Source organism: Maniola jurtina, chromosome 8, assembly GCF_905333055.1.
Source record: "Maniola jurtina chromosome 8, ilManJurt1.1, whole genome shotgun sequence".
NCBI classification, from domain to species: domain Eukaryota; kingdom Metazoa; phylum Arthropoda; class Insecta; order Lepidoptera; family Nymphalidae; genus Maniola; species Maniola jurtina.
Window position 1 is genome coordinate 14706464 of NC_060036.1, and position 6236 is coordinate 14712699.

The 6236-nt window shown below is 36.3% G+C and overlaps 3 long non-coding RNA genes across 3 annotated transcripts; 2 read left to right on the forward strand and 1 right to left on the reverse strand.

The window, feature by feature from the left end:
* LOC123867312 lies at nt 1-1119 on the reverse strand. The gene is made up of 2 exons (XR_006796383.1): nt 897-1119; nt 1-220 (listed from the first exon to the last, which is right to left on the reverse strand). It is a non-coding gene; the product is annotated as an uncharacterized LOC123867312 (long non-coding RNA).
* A 700-nt stretch (nt 1120-1819) lies between these two features.
* Nucleotides 1820-3581, forward strand: LOC123867295. Its single transcript, XR_006796377.1, has 2 exons — nt 1820-2025; nt 3279-3581. It is a non-coding gene; the product is annotated as an uncharacterized LOC123867295 (long non-coding RNA).
* A 602-nt stretch (nt 3582-4183) lies between these two features.
* Nucleotides 4184-5734, forward strand: LOC123867294. The gene is made up of 2 exons (XR_006796376.1): nt 4184-4296; nt 4918-5734. It is a non-coding gene; the product is annotated as an uncharacterized LOC123867294 (long non-coding RNA).
* Nucleotides 5735-6236: the final 502 nt, after the last annotated feature.

Here is a 6236-nt window from a genome sequence, read left to right on the forward strand (position 1 = left end):
TTTATTTTTGAAATCTCACTTTTATTTCACAGTTTCATAGTAAACGTTTTTCAACGTTTCTAAGGTCTCACTGGAACTAGTCGAGGCCGACTGTGATCTCCGCAGGCAGATGGCTCGGAATCGGAAGGAGCTTCACAGTAACATGCAGACTGGATGCATTTTCCAGCTGTACTGCAACTGGTTGTGCATATTGGGTCGCAGTCGCTATCGAACATACAAGCTGAAAAAAATTACAAAGTTTATGTACCTACCACATATGAAAACATAGGATACGTTGGAGTTTTTTGGCGGCTCTGCTCGTTTTCTCGTGTTTTTTGGTGGAATCTGCTTTCCGACGGGCGTGGTGGCAGGATTACAAACATTCTTCTAGGATTTCAAACCAGAAGAATGTTAATAATTATTAATTTTAATAATAAACTGCGGTGAAACTGCGCCAGGGAGTTTATAAGCGGGAACTCCCAGGTTTTCAATTCTCGCCAGGGCTATTTGAGAATTTAAGCTTTCTAAATTGTCACTGGTCGGGTCTGTCAGGAGACTACGACCACTGGTAGTTACGGCCCTACCGGCAAATCCGTGCCACCAAGGAATTTCCGGTACTATGCGGTGTAGAAACCGATATGGGTTAGGTATGGGTTTAATATAACTGCCATTCTAAGATACCAGGCAGTGTGTACTTAATCGATAGTATTTAAGGCTATTCACTTAGCCATGGCTCTAGAAATTAAATAGTCACTTAAATAAAAATTAAAAAGTTACTTAAAAGATGAAGGCTGAATTGTAAGTAACTATAATACAAATATATGACATGAATTCAAATAAAGAGTTAAAAAAAACACAAAAATTTCACCGTTTATATAAGCTAATTAAAGTGTGCTAAAATAAAAAATAAGCCTTACGCGTCCCATAAATATCAGTAAAGAAGTTAGCCAGCAAAGCGATCAACAACAGAGCTCCTGCTACCTTCATTTTGCTGTAATTTCGACAGTGGATTACGAATAAGTAAGCGCATTGGTTCCTATATAAACGCTTTATTTGCCCTGTGACTAATTGATTTAATAGGTTTTTGAAATAACATAGCACTTACTTCATTGAGGTGGCCATGCTACTAAATAGACGTGTAATTTTCTGTAAAGTTAAAAATTTAGTTTTTGTAAATTGTAAGTAATAATTTGGACTTCGTCTGTGGTGGCGTTTACTGGCGCGCGTGTTGTAACTTTTTGGAGTGTTTTTTTTTTGTTAAAACTGACTGGAAAGCGCTCTAAGGGGGTGCCGTGCGTGTGTCGGCGAGCGCCGGCACAGACGGGGTCCATACTTGTATAGTTTAGCTAACTTGTTACAAATAACTAGAAACTTGGCATTGGCTAATCATTGTAAAAGCCAGACGAGAGAGAAAAAAAAAGTAATAATTCTTTTTGTTTTGGTTGCTACGCAGGCATACATACATACCCACCTACATATATACGTACTTAGACTGCTAAAATCATAACCCTTCCTTTTGGCTTTGCCGCAGTCTAGTCGGGTAAAAAAGAAAGATTTTTATTCAAATAAACTTTTTTGCAAGTGCTTTCGAATCGTCGAGTGAATCTTGCACACATAAATTCGCAATATCCATGCTATTATCCTTCCTATCAAGAAGAATTAGCAAGAAACTCAGCGATTGTTCTTTTCATAACTTCAATAATTTAATAAATTTCGCGCATGGCTGTACTCTGTAGCGTATCTAATCCTTATTGTTCTTGAATTATTGTTATTTGTATTAATATTACAAGCCTTTAATTTTAAGTTTCACACCTCTCCTTTTAAATTTTCTCATACACTTTAAAATTAGATTTATAATGGGCATTCGTCAAGAATTAGTTACACTCACTTTGTGATTGAGTTTGATTTTGTAGGATCCCATATAAACGAGGGATTGTTGTATGGATTTGCAAACTGAATTGTAACTTGTAGTAACGATGAAGTCCCTTGCTTGCTTGATGGCGGTCTTAGCGGTGGTCATGTTATCCGCCTCAGCTTTTCGTGGGGGTAAGGAATTTTTTGCTTTTTTTCTGTTATATTTTTTTTACAATTTAAACTTGGTAACAATATTATAATAAACTAGATGATGCCCGCAACTTCGTTCGCGTGGATTAAGGTTATTTTTAATCCCGTGGGATTCTCCTTTCCCGGGATAAAAAATTGCCTTTAGCTATCATTATCAAATATTAAATCATAATTATTAAAGCTATCATTGCACAAACATATAAATTGGTTAAATGGAAGAGCCTTTAAAAATCCCGTGGGAACTCTTTGATTTTCCGGGATAAAAAGCAGCCTATGTTCTTCCCCGAGATGTAAGCTAATTTTGTACCCATTAAAATTGGTTAGATAGTTGGGCCGTGAAAAGCTAGCAGACAGACAGACAAACAGACACACTTTCACATTTATAATATTATATTAGTATGGCTTACTCGCTTATCCTACTCATGATGCTCTGCATTCGTCTTGTTATCTCTTAATTTAGTTTGAACGTTTCAATTTTTTACCCGACAACGGCAAAGCCAAAAGGAAGGGTGGTTATGATTTTAGCAGTCTATTATTGAGTCTATTGTATGTTATGTACTGTTATGTAGGTTTGTATTTATGTGTGTTCCACCGTAGCGCCTATTACTACTGAGTCGTGAGGTGTCAATCGATTCGTTATTATTGTCCGGGTGACATAAGCTATATTTTATACAAAAAGAATCAACCTGACGGATGTTACATCCAAAAAAGTGTCCAATATTTTTTTTGCTATTAAAAATACAGATTTTTTTTATATGTTACTAGTTTATGCCCGCGACTTCGTCCGCGTAGAAAACCCAAAATTTTACTCCCGCCTTTTCAGTGCGACGCGGATGGCCTGCGCGGACGTCCGCGGCGGACGGTGGAGTGTATGAAACCTCAACAGCGCGTTCAGAGCGACGCGGAGCTGTGCGCGTCGCGGAGTTGTTGAGGTTTCATACATTTTGCCGTCCGTCGCGGGCGTCCGCGTGGTTCGTCCGCGTCGCACTGAAAAGGCCCTTAGGGGTTGAAAATTTAAAAATCATTTCCTAGCGGATGTGTGAGTTATAATAACTATCTGCATGTCCAGCCCGATCCGTCAAGTAGCTTGAGCTACTTGATAGATCACTTAGTTAGTCAGTCAGCTTTTCTATACTTATATTAGATTATCTTATCGGTCAATCATCAGTACTATCACCAGTCTCCGTTTCTGCTTGCATTCTAATTACACTCTGTATGTAATTTATTATTTTCAGAGGTTTCAACGCATCAACTGCAGGGCATCTACTGTGACTACTCCGAACAATGTGTTCCAAATTGCAAAATGTGCCCAACTCTTACGCCCTATGCGCTCTGCTTCGAGCACATCTGCTACTGTCAACCTGCAGTGGATGATAGACGGCATCGTGGACTACCCGGCTATCTGCCACCTAATTAAATCAATGATGGGTTTTTTAATTCGTAGGACGCTCCAAACAAATGTCGTTCGGTTCTCTAATAACCAATAAATGGCAATTCATTAAAAGTAAAATCTTAATACAAAAATTCATCACATAAAACGTTTTTTATTTATATATGTACTTATCTATACAGGATGTTTGGTAATTAGTAGACTTGCAACGAATAGTATATTCGGCAGTATACCGAATACCGAATATTCGGTGAGGCCCCTGACCGAATAGCCGAATATTCGGCAAAAGTATTCGGCCGGATTTTAGCGCCAAAAACTTGTACTGAAGTAAAATGACGAAATAAAATTATAAAAATTTCCATACAAAATTTTAATTTTTTTATGACCAAGTTTTCATGGCCTTAATGTTCCCTAACTCACTGAGATCGTTGGCCTCGGCCTATCTAAAGATGGCCAACGATCTCATTGAGTTACGGCACGTTAGGGCCATGAAAACTTTGACATAATTTTTTTTTAAATTTTGTATGGATATTTTTGTTATTTTATTTCGTCACTATACTTCAGCATTGTGTTTATCAGATCAAAGTAGCATGGGTACGTGTCCTCATTATATACTAATTACCAAACACCCTGCATTGTTAAATTGCTATTTTCAAGCCAATTAATTACTTACGATTTAATATGCTTGATTACTTTAATAAACTTAATAATAAGATCATAATATTTTATTTAAATAGGATTAATTGAGTCAATAGAGTTAGTTTAATAGTTAATTTTGGAACGTTAAGTACAGGCAATGAGGTTAGCGAAGGTCTTGATATTTATCGTAGTAGCATTTTTGCCTCTTTTGGTGTATGGTCGAGGTAAGGAAACGTTTTATTTCTTTTTTTTGTAATAATAATAAACTTTATACCTACATATTATTATAAATACGTAGCATAATATTGTATACTTATCAAATCTTTATAAAGAGCAACCGCCGAGTTTCTTGCTGGTTCTTCCCGGTAGGAAAGGGTAGATAATTTTGACGATTCAAAAGTAGGTACTCGTGAAAGTTTAATTCAATAAAAATATTTTTATTTATTCATTTATTGATTTAAAAGTCTAATACTTATAATATTGGACCAGCAAAACTTCGCAATCTCTTCCTACGGTATTTAAAAAAGAAACGATTTTTTCACATCGGTGCATTAAAGTAAAAAAGAAAATTATTCTTTATTGTACACCAACAAGACATAGTAATATATAAATAACATTATAGATTTATGTACAAAAGGCGGCCTTATCGCTAAAATAGCGATCTCTTCCAGGCAACCTTAGGGTGAGGAGATAATAAAAATTAAAGAAAGTGGAAGGGGTGTACTAATAAAATAAAGCAAGTAAACATAATGTATATATATAAAATTTAAAATATATAACTAAGAAAATAATAATCTAGTTTGTTGAAATAAAAATAATGATAAGACGTATAATAAAACTTTCAGGTAAAAAAAACCGCTGGGGTTGTGCCACCAATGCAGAGTGCATACCGTCCTGCCGTCGAACATGCTCGAACTTCATGATACCGCTGTGCTTCAACAACCAATGCTACTGCCAGGCGTTTGGCCAGGCATTGGGCCAGGCGTTCGGCTACCCTAACCGATCAAATCTGGGTCCTAGGAAACCAGATGAAATGTTTGACTATAATGTTAAAATAAAACAAAAGTAAAATAAGTAGCTAATTATTTTTTTTAAAGTTTTATTGCAAAGAAACATGTTTGATGACTAAAAGTAAAAAAAAAAAAATTAAGTAGGTCCAAGGTACCAGTCTTTAATACCACTTTCCTCATCAATCTAGACTTCAGACCCCTAGAACATTGTTTAGAATTTAGACTAAAATAAAATCGTAGGGCGAAGCGTAATCTGAATAAATAGAAATTCGATTAGCCCCAGATTGTAATTCGTAAGATTTTCGCCTGACCAATGCTGTAGACCCTAAATTGATTAGAAGAGTGGTGTGGCACACGGTAAAATTATTCGCTTAAAGAAAAGAGGGTGAAAAGATACCGACAATGCATTACAAATATCTTTTTATAATGCATTGTCGGTATCTTTCGGTACAGATCATGCGTAAATGAGTTATGGGCAAATACTTTGTTGTATGCACTGGTAAGTGAATAATTTTGCTGTGTGTACCTGGTATCTACCTACCTAATTATTTTTTAGCTTTTAGTACATTATCTGCATCATTATTAAGTCTAAAGTAAAGATCTAATTTTTAACCTGGTGGTTTTTTGGTAAAATAAACAGAATTACAACTAACTTGGTATAATTTCATTAACCTCGATCGCCATTTCGGGCGCAGTTTTGCATTTTTCCGATCGCGCCGCGTGCAAAGCGAGTGATCAAATCAAGCGTTTATTTGTGCGGACGCACTCGACCGTGCGGACTCGCGGATGATCTCGATGCGGATATTTGCGGCCGTTCGATTAAATCAGAGCACGGATGAAGGAAAAAAGCAGGCTATTAAAATGAGCAAAGGCTGCACGCCAATATCCACCAGTCGCTTTGTGGTCACTTTTTCGCCTCTCCAAATGGATTCTGTACACATTTCATTGAATTTTCAACGGCCCTTTGAGGGATATTCTCGTTTCTCAGTTGCTGAGTGTTTAATATAATTGGAAGAATACGGAATGACAATACTTTTATTGTAATAAAAAAATACCATCACAACAAAGATTAGTTTAGAATCAATCCTATATCTCTATAGTGTCTCAATGTGGCTAGCATATTAAAAATATAATATACTAGAAGATGCCCGCGA